Source organism: Leuciscus leuciscus, assembly GCF_965113295.1.
Source record: "Leuciscus leuciscus genome assembly, chromosome: 19".
Classification (NCBI taxonomy): domain Eukaryota; kingdom Metazoa; phylum Chordata; class Actinopteri; order Cypriniformes; family Leuciscidae; genus Leuciscus; species Leuciscus leuciscus.
In genome coordinates, this window is record NC_138743.1 from 2,871,110 (window position 1) to 2,887,723 (window position 16,614).

Sequence of the window (16,614 nt, forward strand, 5' to 3'; positions counted from 1 at the left end):
AGCACCAGTGAAAGCAGAACCTAAAAGAGCTTACACAGACAGAACGCATCTTTTTAAAGATGACTTTCTATCTGTGTGTTTCTGGATGCGGTCGTTACCTGGGGTCATGGAATGGTCACTGTCGCTCGTGTGTCTGGGCATTGAACATGCTGAGGCAGCCTTTGTGGGTGAGTCATGTTCCCATTGTGGGAAGATGACCATCGCGGAGGAGCGGTCGAGACTCTCGTTTCCTGCAAAGGGGCGGAGTCCCCGTGCCTCTGCCTCGATTCAATCCCCCTCAGAGGGTTTCTTCAGGCAGTGACACTGGAGACCTGAGGATTACGGTGAGCGCACTTCCTTTGGGGAACCAACCCCCTAGGAGCCCTCACCCCTCTCACACTGTGCAGCCAGTTGAAAGGAGCTTTGGTGCTCCCTGCGACGATCAGATGTCAGATCACTGCATCGGAGGGTGGGTCAGATTTCTCTGTGGACTTCTACCTCCTTCGGGTGTGTCAGCGGTACCCGAGACGGACCCGGAGATGATGGCCATGTTTTCCCGGGCCGCCAACAGGGTCGGGCTCGTGTGGAACCCTCCACCGTGTCCCGAACCCTCGAGGCTGGATGGTTGGTATCTCGGGGTGGCGTGTGCTGATTCTCAGCAACCCACCCCAGGGCCTTTCTTCCCGGAAGTGCACAAGGAGCTCAGAGGGACGTGGACGGCACCTTTTACTGCCAGAAACCGTTCCGGTGGCTCCTCCCTCACCACCCTTGATATCGGGGCAGCTAAGGGATACACACGTATCCCGCCAGTGGAGCGGGCCGTTGCTATGCAGCTGTGCCCTAACTCCACTTGGCGCAGAGAACCGTGTCTTCCTTCCCGGGCCAGTAAGTACTCGTCGGACCTGAGTACCGGCAAGGCTTACAAGGCCTGTGGAGAAGCTGCCCCTGCCGTGCACGCCATGGCGTTGCTGCAGGTCCATCAGGCCCAGGCACTGAAGGTCCTGCACGAGGGTGGTCACGATCCCCAAGTTCTCCAGGAACTTCGTACCGCGACGGACCTCGCACTTTGTGCAACGAAGGTGACCGCATGGTCAGTGGGTCGTGCGATGTCCACCTTGGTGGTCCAGGAACGCATCTCTGGCTGTGTCTGGCTGACATGAGTGAGACCGACAAGCTCCGGTTCCTTCCCCTGTGTCCCAGTCCGGCCTCTTCGGCGACACGGTTGAGAACTTCTCCCAGCTGTTCTCAGCTGTACAAAAGCAGACTGAGTCGCCGGGGGCCGTCGCCGGGGGCGTCCTCCTGCGTCTGCCCCTGCTCCCGCGCCGCAGCAGCAGCCTCCACCTAAACGACGCCATGAAGCCAGTCGCAGGCACACTCACAACACTCAGACTCCGCTACGGGCCACCTCCCAGAGAGAGCCTCCCGAGCCAAGTCCCTGTGTTCCACCCAGACTACCGTTCAAAATGCTCACGCAGAAACGCATTTTCGGATGCATCCGTCCCCAAGATTGGTTTGCAGCGATTGACCTGAAGGACGCGTATTTTCAGGTCACGATTCTTCCTCGACACAGGCCATTTCTGCGCTTTGTGTTCGAGGGTCGAGCATATCAGTACAAGGTCCTGGCCTTCGGGCTGTCCTTGTCTCCCCATGTCTTCACAAAGTCACGGAGGGGACCCTTGTTCCCATGAGAGATCAGGGCGTTCACATTTTCAACTATCTCGACGACTGGCTCATACTGGCACACTGGAGATCAGTTATGCGAACACAGGGACCCTGTGCTTAGGGGATTCATAAATTTTGTGGCATCTCGCCCGGGGGGCGGGGTTACGTCCTGCGTCACATCTCTCATGCGGGTTCTCGTCGACCAGGGTCAGCGCGGGATTCATACATTTTGGGGCATCTCGCCCGAGGGGCGGGGTTACGTCCTGCGTCACATCTCTCATGCGGGTTCTCGTCGACCAGGGTCAGCGCGCACCATAGCGCACACAGGCAGGCACAGAACTAGCTAGCGAACCTAGGTCTTAAATCTAATAAGTTATGTTTTTTACAACACGTTTTTTGATGGAAAAGTGATGTTTAATTTCCATAGTCTTTGTTTAGTGAACGAAAGCGAAATCAGGAATTGCGGTCTTTCAGTTTGTTTATCGTTACCTAGCTACCAAGGGTTTAAGTTGTACAAGATGTGCTGTAGCCTTAATTACAATGGCCAAGTCGCGTTTCATATTAACAGATGAATAGGCTTTGCTCAGTTTATTAAATACATCCAACCTGAAATGTCTCTTACAAACTATGAAGGGACAATGAATCAATACACTGACATGGCAATGCTAGACAGATAGCCTACTTTGTTTGCACAGTCCTACCGTGATTTTGTCACTCTTCTCTCCACTCCTAGACCTACGTCTGGTGACAGCGGGGAAACTTTTACCTCTATAAAGTTAGGCCTACTTATTGTATTGCAGAAACGTAAACTTCCAGTAAACTCCAGTTAACCAGTTCATGTTTCTTCTTTAGGTGATTCAAGCAGTAACGACTAATTAGACTCAATACTGCTATTACAGGTGGAATTATGAAATAGAAACAGGCCTTAATGCAAGATTTTAATCATGTCAATACACAATTAGTTACAGTACGGTTACAGTACTTCTTGTGCAACCATTTGAAGGTAGGGTATGCAAAATTTTTTATTATACACGTTTTTTTAAAATTCTGATTGAAACTCTCTTCATACTTTATTTATTTATTTATTTAATGTTTATTTGACAGGGACAAATGCATAGAACATTGCTTTATAAAAAATACAAAGTAGATGTCATGCATACAGGTTTATAGCCATGACTAATTTGCAACCCCTGTCCCTGGTTAGGCTTGTAAGATTAAAACAGAAATTACAGAGTATTTCACATCCTGACAGTAATCAACAATAGAGGTGGTCTATATATTATAATTTTTTTTAACATATATCTTCTGTAAAAGTCTCAGGACCAAAACATTTTCTTCCAATCATTGCATTCATCAATGGCAAGCCATGACGTTCTAGACGAGGCGTACTCAGAGCTGTTGATGTCCTCAGACTCGGATTTATGGGTCTCTATGTTAACACTATCGATACCAAAATAAATCTGCAGCTGTCAGGTGGCACAAGAAAGAGCTCTGTATGTTGTCTACGTTCATTTTTATTGTAATGTTATGTGCTTCGAGACATGAGGTAATTTAACGCCGTCTCTTGTGATGCTTTGAAGAATCTACTCTGGCTGTATGTGTTCCTGAGTTTTGAAGGAGGCATGGCTTTAGAGGCACTCTGAAGGGAGGGTGGGATCTAAACTTTCGTTTACAAAGACGTGAAACTCACCGAGTGGTCAGGGGTGTTCATTGATATGCTCACACAAAAATCGCTGCAAAAGATGCTTTCCAACAGGTTTTATCGTATTTTTGTCAAACACACACACAAAAAAAAAAGTATTGTAAATATTTTTGTTGCTGCTTGTGTCTTTATCGTGGGAATACTGTATAATAAATGCAGCATCCATAACGGCTAGAGAATGAGAGATAAAGGCTGTAATAGATCGACCCATATTATACCTGTATTCACATTCACATATTATACCACATGTTCACATTTCATGTGTTGCGTGATATCTCTGCGCCCAAGTAGCAGTGCTTCGCCTAAGCAGCAGTGCTTCGCCTGTGCTTCCCCCTAATTTTTATTTTTATTTAACCTTTATTTAACCAGGAAGTCCCTTGAGACAGAATCTCTTTTCCGAGGGAGACCTGGCCAAGACGGCACACCAGTTACAATTTAAATACAAATACAACATAGTCAAAACAACCAAACAAGCATCACATAAAAAGGAACAGGTCACATATGGCAGTTACATTTTTGAGTTATATGGCATTTTAACATGGTCTTAAATTCATTTAATGGGACTAAATCATTTAGATGTAGCAAGTTCCCTTTCAAGGGAACTCGCGTTGCGTCGAATTGACGCTATGGGGAACGCTTTGCGTGATGACGTCTTGAAGCACATGTAAAATCAGTCCAATGGTGTGGCGGAACGTCAGAGGCGGGTGACGTCACGTACCAGGAAGCTATAAAAGCCGGCCCGAAACAGAAAACGAAAGCTTTCTGAGTCTTCAGTTGCGCTCTGTGTGAAATCTGTCTGTATATTTGGTGTTGTCTGTCTATATCATATATATATATATATTCAGTATGGCGAGCAAGCAGCAGTTTAGAGTGTGTGTCCATCCCTGCCCGCGTTATTTAACGGGAGGTGATACTCACACTCTTTTTGTTGTTTGTTTGGGTGAGGAGCATGCCCAGTCAGCACTCGAGGGTGGTGACTGTGTGCATTGCGAGGCGCTTCCATTGCGTACGCTCCGATCCCGCTTGGCTCGGTTCAATCCCGATCACGTTCCCCAGGGCTTGGGTCGATCTCAGACCTGGGGTTCACAAATGGATTTATCAGTGGATGTTGAGACGGGCTCTGCCTTATCTCAGCCTCCTTCTGATAGATCCAGTGCCTCTCATCAGGGTGTGGAAGCACGCGTTGCGGTTTCTTCCCCCCCGATGGAGGCACCAATACTGCAATTGTCCAGCTCTGAGGAGTTGGACGTTGTTAGTATTGACGCTGAGTCTGAGGATTCGCCACCTCAGTCTCATGCGTTTGAGGAATTGCTTGACGTTATCACTAGAGCGGTCGAGCGATTATCTATTGAGTGGCCAGAAGACAGGCAGGGCGCTCGTTCGAAAAGCAAGCTCGACGAGCGTTTCCTGCCATCTCGTGCACAGCCTCAGCGCAGAAGCCTTCCGTTTTTCCCCGATCTCCACACCGAGGTGTCGAGATCGTGGGGGAAACCAGTGTCATATCGAGTGTATAGTGCACAAACATCACACTATTCATCCATTCACAATTATAAAGAGCATGGTTATGGGGAAATGCCGAAGGTGGAAGAGACGCTTGCGAGCTATCTCTCTCCAGCAACGGCATCTTCTCTGAAGGCTCCTGCACTTCCATCCAAGCCAGTAAAATTTACATCTTCTCTGGTTCATAAAGCTTATGCCGCCGCCGGCCAAGCTGCAGCGTGTTTACATACAATGTCTATAATGCAAGCTTACCAGGCTGAATTATTGGGTGATTCTGAAGAGGGCGGGGGTATTAGTGCTGATACTGTGTCTGAACTGCGTGGAGCCACAGATTTGTCTCTCAGGGCCACCAAGGAGACGGCTAAATCCATCGGCCGCTCTATGGCAGCCCTGGTGGCCACTGAGAGGCATCTGTGGCTCAACTTAAGTGACATAAAGGATGCCTGCCCCCTCTGAGGAGGGTGTTAGAGCAGTCTGTTCAGCCGTTCCCTGCCGGTGCGCCGTTACAGGGCGACGAACCGACTACTCGACAGCAGGAGAAAAATACGGTGCCCGTCTCTCGTTGGTGCCCTCAGGGGACCGTTCTGCCAACCCTGCCGCCTCCGGTGTTACAGGGCGCAGCGGTCTCCGGCGAGCACATATCTCAAGGTCCACCCGGAAACGTAGTGGCCTCGGGATGCCTGCCCCCACTGAGGAGGGTGCTAGAGCAGTCTGTTCGGTCGTTCCCTGCCGGTGCGCCGTTACAGGGCGACGAACCGACTACTCAACAGCAACAAAATCCAGAAACCAGTCTCGAGAGGCTGGTACCTCTAGTAGAATCTTTGACAGCGTGGAAGCTACTGTCAAATGTTTCTCGTTGGGTCCTGCAGACCGTGGAAAAAGGGTATCAGATACAATTCAAGAAACGCCCACCGCGGTTTATGGGGGTCCTGCCCACAGTGGTGGGCCCCGAGCAGGTTCTGGTTATGGAACAGGAAGTAAACACTCTGTTAGAGAAAGGGGCCATAGAATATGTACCTCCCTCCAACAGGGAAACCGGGTTTTACAGCCGGTACTTCATAGTTCCAAAGAAGGACGGGGATTGCGTCCCATTTTAGATCTTTGAGTTCTGTATGAGTCAGTCATGCAGCTCAAGTTCAAAATGTTAACATTGAGATAATCGTGCCACAGATCAGGTCTGAGGACTGGTTTGTCACGATAGACCTCAAGGACGCATATTTCCATCCGTCCGTGTCATTGGAAGTTCCTGAGGTTTGCTTTCGGGGGCAAAGCACACCAATATCGAGTTCTTCCATTCGGCCTGGCTTTATCACCCCGCACTTTCACCAAATGCGTGGATGCAGCTATGGGTCTGGGGTCTGGGGTGACGGGATGTGGGGCTTCTATGATATTAGACTGCGTAGCCTATAATAAAAGATAATGAATTTCAAACCTGAACCAAACATTTTTTATTCAAAGATCAACAGTCTGTCATTATTCTTTAGTCTGCCACAAAACAATGACTGTTGTAAGTAACAGTGCGTAAATCAGACCTTTCAGTATAGCCTAACGCTAATAAGCTTAAACGAAAATAACGAGATAATTGTGTAGTGAAGTATTTTGTCCTCGCGGCTGCAGCAACTTGCGCTCTAATAATAGGCAAAATAGGCTACAGAATATTTCGTTCTGTATAATTGACAGGTGCAATATTTGAAAATCGATCATATATATTTTTTTATTACATTTATCTGCATTTATGTAAAAACTTAAACTTTCAAACATCAAAATGTCATTTAGTAATATGTTTTCATGTCAAAATGACATACAAACATCTTTTCCTATTCTATTTTGCCTGGAAACGCTTCCAACACACTTGCGTGTCGCGTGAAAAATAGGCGTCGGTTCTATTTATAGCATGCACTGAGACGCGTGTCTCACGCAGGCAGTGTGCAAGCTCTAACCTGTTAAAACAGGGGAGCCGAAATAAAAACGGACACGCCACGCAGCCAGTGTGTCGCCGGCCTCAACCTCCGCAGACAGTTTTTAATGTTTATCAGACAATAACTACTCAAGATTTTGCTTTAGTATAATTTTCGGGACAATTAGGGCCAGATTCGGGATTCGGGACAACAGTTTAGATTTCGGGACTGTCCCGAATTTTTCGGGACGTCTGGTCACCCTAATCCCCGGGGTTCAGAATATAGGAGCAGACACTCTGTCGAGACAGGGGCCGAGGCCCGGGGAATGGAGGCTCCACCCCCGAGGTGGTGGAGCTGATATGGATGGAGTTTGGCCAAGTATAAGTGGATCTGTTTGCGTCTCGAGAGACGTCTCACTGTCCACTTTGGTTCTCCCTCACGCATCCAGCTCCTCTGGGACTGGATGCTATGGTACAGACGTGGCCAAGGCTACGTCTGTACGCCTTTCCCCCAGTTGCTCTGCTCCCGGGAGTTCTGGAGAGAGTTCGCAGGGACCGGGTTTGCCTGCTTCTTATAGCCCAGCGCTGGCCGGGCAGAGTATGGTTTCCCGATCTTGTGTCCCTCCTCGACGGGCATCCTCTGGAGCTACCCGTCAGGAGGGACCTTCTGTCCCAAGCAGGGGGCTTGATTTTCACCCCCGACCGGAACTGTGGAACCTGTGGGCTTGGCCTCTGAGGGGGCCCAGCTCATAGAGTCAGGTCTCTCAACTGAGGTTGTTGAGACCATTCTACAGTCCAGAGCTCCCTCCACGAGGAAACTTTATGCCCTGAACTGGAGAGTATTCACCTCTTTGTGTAGTGACCGTCGGTTGGATCCAGTCAACTGCCCAATTGCTACAGTTCTGGAGTTCCTGCAGGACCGGTTCACTGCAGGTCTGACCCCGTCCACTTTAAAGGTTTATGTGGCGGCCTTAGGTGCTTACCACAGTCCTTTGGGTGGAATGTCTGTGGGGAAAGACCCTTTGGTATTTCGTTTCCCTCGTGGCACTCTGTCCTCCTCCCTTTCGAAATCGGACCAGGAGGCGAATAATTTGCTTTGCCCTGTTCGGGCGTTAGACGCATATGTCCACAGAGCTGCCCTGTGGCGGAAAAGCGTTCAATTGTTTGTATGCTTTGGGTCCCCTAACAAGGGAGGTCCAGTGTCTAAGCAAAGGATGAGCAAGTGGGTGGTTGAGACTATCTCACTTGCTTATGAGGCGGCTGGGCAGCCTTCTCCTTGGGCTGTCCGGTCGCACTCTACTAGGAGTATGGCGGCCTCTAAGGCCCTTATATCAGGAGTATCTTTACAGGACGTTTGTGATGCGGCAGGCTGGTCCTCACCGCACACCTTCGTCAGGTTCTACTCTTTAGACCTAGACTCTACTCCAGGGTCTCAGGTTTTGTCTTCCTAGTGCTGCGCAATTGATTTCACACAGGACAGACATTTGTAGCTATGGTGGCGTTGGTATAGACGTTCCCCATAGCGTCAATTCGACGCAACGCGAGTTCCCTTGAAAGGGAACGCCTCGGTTACGACTGTAACCTCGGTTCCCTGAAGAGGGAACGAGCGTTGCGTCGCCTTGCCATATCTCCTTCATGCCTGTCAGCACGACTTCAGACTCTACGAAGCTTTCGTTTTCTGTTTCGGGCTGGCTTTTATAGCTTCCTGGTACGTGACGTCACCCGCCTCTGACGTTCCGCCACACCATTGGACTGATTTTACATGTGCTTCAAGACGTCATCACGCAAAGCGTTCCACCATGGCGTCAATTCGACGCAACGCTCGTTCCCTCTTCAGGGAACCGAGGTTACAGTCGTAACCGAGGCGTTTTGCTAATTATTCCAAGATCCCCAGCTCAGTAAAAACCCTTGGAACCTGGTAAGAGAGCCACCTGGTGGAACGGAGATGAAAACTGCTGGAATTCTTCTTAAGAAGATTACATAAATATGCCGGCAGTTTACCTAACATAGCCTTGTATAGAAAAATATGCAAATGAAGTTGTCTATGTAGACTTAGTGACGGCCAACCAATCAGTTCATACAACGTACAATGATGAGTACGGGAACCAGAGTTAGTTAGAAAGCGCAGAGCACTGTGATACACAGAATCTAAAAAGTGGAGAGTACTAGAGGCAGCATGCATATAGACAACATCACCATAGTCCAAAACACTTAAAAAAGTAGCCAGCACAAGTTTTTTTCTATCTAACAGATTAAAACAAGCCTTATTCCTAAAAAAAAAACCCAGTCTTAGTTTCAGTTTTTTTACAAGCTTTTCAACATGAACTTTGAAAGAAAGTTTGTTATCCATCCAAAAACCTAAATACTTGTATGATGAAACATTTTCAATTAGGTCCCCATTTAGTGTGTTAATAGTTATATTATCTGGGGATTGGGAACGAGCCCTTGAAAACGTCATAAATTTGGTTTTCTTAGTATTTAGCACTAACTTAAGGCCAATGTAGTGAGACTTGAAGCTGTTGAAAGGCTAATTGAAGGTCATTTATGGCTTGGCTCAATGAAGGGGTAGCTGAATATATCATAGTATCATCTGCATAAAGGTGCAGTTTAGCAGTTTGCACTTCCTTTCCAATTTTATTTATGAATATAGAAAATAAAATAGGGGCTAAAATCGAACCTTGAGGAACACACTTGGAAATCTCAAAAAAATCTGATTTAAGACCATCTATAGAAACACATTGCGTTCGTTCTGTAAAATAGTTTTTGAACCAATTGATAGCTGTGTTTCCTATTCCAATGTTACTTAATCTATTTAGCAATAGCTCATGGTCAACAGAGTCAAATGCTTTGGTCAGATCCACAAATAAGGCAGCGCAATGTTGCTTTTTGTCCAAGGCATTTATAATGTCATTTAATAGCAACAAAGTTGCTGTAACAGTGCTGTGTCCAGCTCTAAAACCTGACTGTACATCAGTTAAAATGTTGTGCTCTGCCAAATATTCTTTTAATTGACAGTTTACTTGAGCTTCCAAAATTTTTGCAAGAATAGAAAGTTTGGAAATTGGCCTATAATTATGAAGATCTGAAGGGTCGCCACCCTTTAACAAAGGAAGCACATAGGCTGCTTTCCATAATTTGGGAATTAAATTTGTTTGCAGACTACAATTAAAAATATATGCTATGGGCTTAGCTATAATTTCAGCTGCAACCTTCAATAAGAAAGGTTCTAGGTTGTCTGGTCCTATTGATTTTTTTGGGTCAATAGCTTTAAGAGCAATACAGAGATCCTCTTTTAAAATGGGTCTAAAAACAAAAGTTTCCGGTAGTGCTTCAGTGCTGGAGTCAGAGCAATGATAACTTGATTTGGACTCATTGAAAGTACAGCCAGCTGATACAAAGTGATTATTAAAATGTCCAATTATGTCAATTTTGTTTTTGATTTCAACTGAATTTACAAAAATATGTTGTGGAAGACCTGAAAAAGAACTGGAACCAGACAGAGACTTAATTTGCTTCCAGAATTTAGAGGGGTTATTAAGATTTTCAGACACATTTTTTAGATAGTAATCTGATTTTGCTTTTCTGGTCATGCTTGTGCATTTATTTCTTAAAGTTCTGAAAGCAGTCCAGTCAGCAGTAGAATTTGTGGCTTGAGCTTTGCCCCATGCAACATTTCTTTCTCTAATCATAAAGCTTAACTCTTCAGTAAACCATGGGTTATTCCTCCCGCAAATCCTAAATTTCTTTATAGGAACATGCTTATTACAAATAGCTGAAAAGGCATTGTGAAAATATTCCCAAGCATGTTCCACATCAGGTGTCAGACAGACAGTCTCCAAATTACAGTTGTACAGATCTTGAATAAAAGCCTGTTCATTAAAACGTTTAAAACACCTTTTAAAAACATAACGAGGTTTATGTTTTGGTAGTTTTGTGTCTCTTATACAAGCAATCGCACAGTGATCACTGACATCATTGCAAAAAACAGCAGTCGATGTGTATTTATGTGGCATGTTTGTAAAAATGACATCCAACAGCGTTGATTTGCTATGATCTCTCGGGTTGATACGAGTTGGGGTGTCAATAAGTTGTGTGAGATTCAAAGAGACAAATAGGTCTTTAATATTCTCAGAGGCAGGGAAAAGCCAATCCCAATTTAGGTCACCCATTAGAATTATTTCAGAGTCATTAAGGTTGAGTAGTACATCACGAAGAGAGGAAATAGTTTATTTTGTAGCGGAGGGTGGCCTGTAGCAGCCAACAACAGTGAGGTATGTGTAGGGTGACCAAACGTCCTGTTTTCCCAGGACATGTCCTGTTTTCACGACCTGTCCTGGCCGTCCTGTCTGTTTTTTAAAAAGTGATGAAAATGTCCTGGTTTTCATTATTTTTCATTGGGCCATTAAGAGTGTACTTTAAATACACGCTTGCCTTTGCACACAAAACAAATGAAACCGGCTTCGGCTTCGCCCCGTCTTGTTATAATCAGCGCGTTCTTCAATCCGCAGCGGCAAGCAGAGAGCACGTCAGAATACAGAGGCCTGTCTGTGTGTGTGTGTGTGTGTGTGTGTGTGTGTTCATCGCAGCCTCATTGTCATTGGTCTGTCACTGTTTGTCCATGTCAGAATATTTGAAATGACCAATCAAATCAAAGTAGGCGGACTTTACGTTCACAGAATTTTAGCAACGTGACGCTTTCAGTTTACGGTCAAGTGCAAGGTAAGATGTAAGTAGGCTAGCTAACAGCGTAAAAAAAAAAAAAAAAAAAAAAAAAAAAAATGCCCAAAAGTAAATTCACAGATGGTTTACAGAGAAAATTCCCATGTTTTCGTTTCCGTCGGGATCCGTGTTAAAGCAGAATTCATGAACTGCAAAGCTGTCAAATAAAGGTGCTAGCTACCTAAAAGCGCACATAAAGAAAGTAACGTTATAGGCTAAGAGAACATCAGGAGGATTGAAATAGTTTTTTTACTGAAATAGTCTAGTATTTTTTATTTTAGTAGTAGATTTTTAACCTAGGGCCATGAAAAGAAATAGTGTCATGTAAAAGGTGTTAAAAGCTAAACTTTTTTTAATATATAGTATTCTATTGTTGCGGGCCAAACATTGAATGGAAAGGATGTATTAGGCTACTTTATGCATTAAAGTATAACATAGTTGCAAGGTTGTGAATGCATTTGACAAGTAATTTTTGACAAATTCTCCCCCAAACCACACCCCCACCCCTTAACCACGCCTCCCCAAAAATCACACCCCGCCCATCAACCACGCCCCCGTCCTGTTTTTTGAAAACTAAAATATGGTCACCCTAGGTATGTGTCCTTGTATAAATTTACTTTCAATGCCAGTAAATCAAATTGTTTGACTCTACTTGTCTAATCTTTTTAAAGATATCTATCAATGTAAGCAAATATCATTTGGGAATTACCCGTCTTTCGAATATCTGGGTAGGCTACTGTGTTAAAAGGTGCTCCTCGCATTTTACTTATCATTATTTACAGGCCTCCAAAATACTCTCCAGCCTTTGCTGAGGACTTTACAGAACTGTTATCAACAATTACCTCAGAGTTTGACTGTTTTGCCATTGCTGGAGATTTTAACATTCACATAGATGCAGTATGGAATGCAATATGCATTATGGCAATATGGCAAAAGAAATCAAAACTGTTTTAAAAACTTTTGATCTGACTCAGCATGTACATAGACCCACACACAATCATGGACACACTCTAGATTTACTTATCAGTAAGGGTCTAAACATCTCATCGACTGTTATTAAGGATGTAGCACTGTCTGATCATTTCTGTATTTTCTTTGATATATTTACATTTACATTTACATTTATTCATTTAGCTGACGCTTTTATACAAAGCGACTTACAATTGCTATATATGTCAGAGGTCGCACGCCTCTGGAGCAACTAGGGGTTAAGTGTCTTGCTCAGGGACACATTGGTGTCTCACAGTGGATTCGAACCCGGGTCTCTCACACCAAAGGCATGTGTCTTATCCATTGCGCCACCACCACCCCATGTTTTGATCTCTCCTGCCACTGAAGCTAGATCTGTGTCTGTCAAGAAGAGATGCTTAAATGAGAACACTAGTGTACTATTTATGAAGGCTATATCCTTAACACCAAGCATATCTGCTGACTCTGTTGATTTTCTCCTTGATTCTTTTAACTCAAAAGTTAAAAATATAATTGATAATATTGCTCCTGTTAAAGTCAGGAAGAAGAGTGGCAGACAAAAAGCACCTTGGAGAAACTCAACAGCAGTGCAAATTATGAAAAGACAATGCAGAAAAGCAGAGCGCATGTGGCGGAAGACAAAACTTGTAGTCCATTATAACATCTACAAAGACAGCCTTCATGCTTTCAATATGGAACTAGGCAAAGCTAGACAGACTTTCTTCTCAAATATTATAAACAGCCATTTAAACAACACACGCACTCTTTTTGCTACTGTAGAGAGACTGACAAACCCCCCAAGCCAGATTCCCAGTGAAATGCTCTCAAACAGCAAGTGCAGTGAGTTTGCTTCCTTCTTCTCTGAGAAAATCAATAATATCAGAAAGGTGATCAGCACATCCTTTAGTTGCACTGAGGTCAGACAGATCAGACCACCTGAGAAAGTAGTTACTATGTCTGACTTCAAAGAAATTGATGGCAAAATTTTGGAAGAAACCGTACAACACCTTAAAACATCAACATGCGCCCTTGACACACTTCCCACATCTTTTTTCAAAAGTGTGTTAAACAGTTTAGAAGCAGATCTTCTAGAAGTGGTAAATGCCTCACTTCTCTCTGGGAGTTTTCCAAACTCCCTGAAAACTGCAGTTGTCAAGCCCCTCCTGAAAAAGAGCAATCTAGATAAGACCATATTAAGCAACTATAGACCGATCTCAAATCTTCCTTTCATAGGCAAGCTCATTGAAAAAGTTGTCTTCAATCAGCTGAACAAATTCTTAAGCTCGAATGGATACTTTGACAATTTTCAATCTGGTTTCCGACCGCACCACAGCACAGAGACAGCGCTCATAAAGATAATAAACGATATTCGCTTAAATACTGATTCAGGAAAATTATCAGTGCTGGTACTACTCGACCTCAGTGCTGCATTTGACACTGTCGATCATAACATACTTCTTGACAGGCTGGAAAACTGGGTGGGGCTTTCTGGGATAGTCCTAAAATGGTTCAGGTCATACTTAGATGGGAGAGGTAATTATGTTAGTATAGGAGACCATAAGTCTGAGTGGACATCCATGACATGCGGAGTCCCTCAAGGCTCAATTCTTGCGCCACTCCTGTTCAACCTGTATATGCTCCCAATGAGCCAAATAATGAGAAATAACCAAATTGCTTACCACAGCTATGCAGACGATACACAGCTGTACTTAGCCCTATCGCCTAATGATTACAGCCCCATTGACTCCTTGTGCCGATGCATTGACGAAGTCAACAGTTGGATGTGTCAAAACTTTCTTCAATTAAACAAAGACAAAACTGAAGTTATTGCGTTTGGAAACAAAGATGAAGTTCTCAAGGTGAACACATACCTTCACTCTAGGGGTCAAACAACTAAACATCAAGTCAGGAATCTTGGTGTGACACTAGAGTCAGACCTTAGTTTCAGTAGTCATGTCAAAGCAATAACTAAATCAGCATACTATCATCTGAAAAATATTGCAATAATTAGATGCTTTGTTTCCAGACAAGACTTAGAGAAACTTGTGCATGCTTTCATCACCAGCAGGGTGGATTATTGTAATGGACTCCTCACTGGCCTTCCCAAAAAGACCATAACACAGTTGCAGCTCATACAGAACGCTGCCGCTAGGATTCTGAGCAGAACCAGAAAATATGAACATATCACACCAGTCCTCAGGTCTTTACACTGGCTCCCAGTTAGATTTAGGATTGATTTTAAAGTATTATTACTGGTATATAAATCATTCAATGGCCTAGGACCTCAATACATTGCAGATATGCTTACTGAATATAAACCCAACAGATCACTCAGATCATTAGGATCATATCAGCTAGAAATACCAAGGGTTCACTCTAAACATGGCGAGTCTGCTTTTAGCTATTATGCCAGCCACAGCTGGAACCAGCTTCCAGAAGAGATCAGATGTGCTCCTACAGTGGTCACATTCAAATCCAGACTCAAAACACATCTGTTTAACTGTGCATTTACTGAATGAGCACTGTGCTGCTGTTCGTCCGACTGTTTGTACTGTACTGTATTTTATTTTATTTTTCTAAACTGTTTTAATTATTCTTATTTCTTTTAATTATTTTAATTTCTCCTATGTCAGCAGGGCATTTAGCCCGTAACTGTAAATGCCCACTCAGAAGGTGTAAAAGAAAGTGATAATGTGAAAGTGACGTGTATTAATGTGGGTTTGAAAGTAGAACAGTATTTAAATGACGATATTAAAGTTTTCGTCTGAGAAAGAATGTGAACGCAGTGCTAAAGACCGCAGTGCTAAAGACCGCCAGGGCCTTACGCTGATTTCCTAAAAGAGTTTGCAGATTTTCTCTCAGACCTATTAGTCAATGTCGATAAAGCACTAATTGTTGGAGATTTTAACATACACGTAGATAATCCAAATGATGCGTTAGGAGCTGCGTTTACAGATTTATTAAATTCATTTGGGGTCAAGCAAAACGTCACCGGACCAACACATCGTCTTAATCATACACTCGATTTAATTATATCACATGGAACCGATCCAACCGATATAGATATCATTCCACAAAGTGATGAAGTCACTGATCACTACATGGTAACTTGCATATTACGTAGGCCTACTGCTGTAATATGTCATGCGGCGTCGCGTTATCAACCAGGCAGAACAATCCTCCCATCCACCATAGATAATTTCTCAAATTGCTTATCTAATCTGTCTCAGCTGCTGCCTGAACCCAAACAAACAGATGAACTAGAAGAACTAACTAGCACTATGAGCACCATTCTCTCTAGAACATTGGATGTGGTTGCACCTATTAAATTAAAAAAGGTCAGAGAGAAAAATAAAGCACCATGGTATAACAATACTACGCATGTTTTAAAGAGAGAAACCCGTATTTTAGAGCGTAAATGGAAACAAACTAATTTAGAGGTCTTTAGAATCGCGTGGAAAGACAGTATGTCACGTTATAAAAAGGCCCTAAAAGCGGCCAGGGCTGAGCACCTCCGCAAACTAATAGAAAACAACCAAAACAATCCAAGGTTTTTATTTAACACCGTGGCTAGACTAACAAATAAACAGACGTCACCCGAACAAAATATCCCGTTACAGTTCAGTAGTAATGATTTCATGAACTTCTTCACTGAGAAAATAGAAAGCATCAGAACCACAATTGTAAACGTTCAATCTTCAATCGCGCCTTATAATTCAGCTTCAATTATCACCCCGAAAGAACAATTACAGTGCTTTACAACTATAGAACAAAAAGAGTTAAATAAACTTATCACTTCATCTAAAACAACAACATGTTTATTAGATCCTATACCAACTAAACTACTGAAAGAAGTGTTACCTGTAGTGGAAGAGCCTCTCCTCAATATTATTAACTCGTCTTTATCTTTAGGTCATGTTCCAAGAACATTTAAACTGGCAGTTATAAAACCTCTCATTAAGAAACCACAATTAGATCATAATAATCTAGCAAATTATAGACCCATTTCAAATCTTCCATTTATGTCTAAAATATTAGAAAAAGTGGTGTCCGCTCAACTGGGCTCTTTCTTGCAACAAAATGAGATCTATGAAAAGTTTCAGTCTGGATTCAGACCGCATCATAGCACTGAAACTGCGCTCGTTAAAATCACAAATGATTTACTTTTAGCTTCTGACCAAGGCTG

At 43.8% G+C, this 16,614-nt stretch overlaps 2 protein-coding genes across 3 annotated transcripts in view; both read left to right on the plus strand.

Annotated features, from left to right (window-relative positions):
• LOC309482070 (GDP-L-fucose synthase-like) overlaps positions 1-16,614 on the plus strand; it is an 84,200-nt gene that overhangs the window by 4,137 nt on the left and 63,449 nt on the right. The gene's annotated exons all lie outside the window — the stretch shown is intronic.
• LOC309482079 (GDP-L-fucose synthase-like) overlaps positions 1-16,614 on the plus strand; it is a 274,578-nt gene that overhangs the window by 3,876 nt on the left and 254,088 nt on the right. The gene's annotated exons all lie outside the window — the stretch shown is intronic.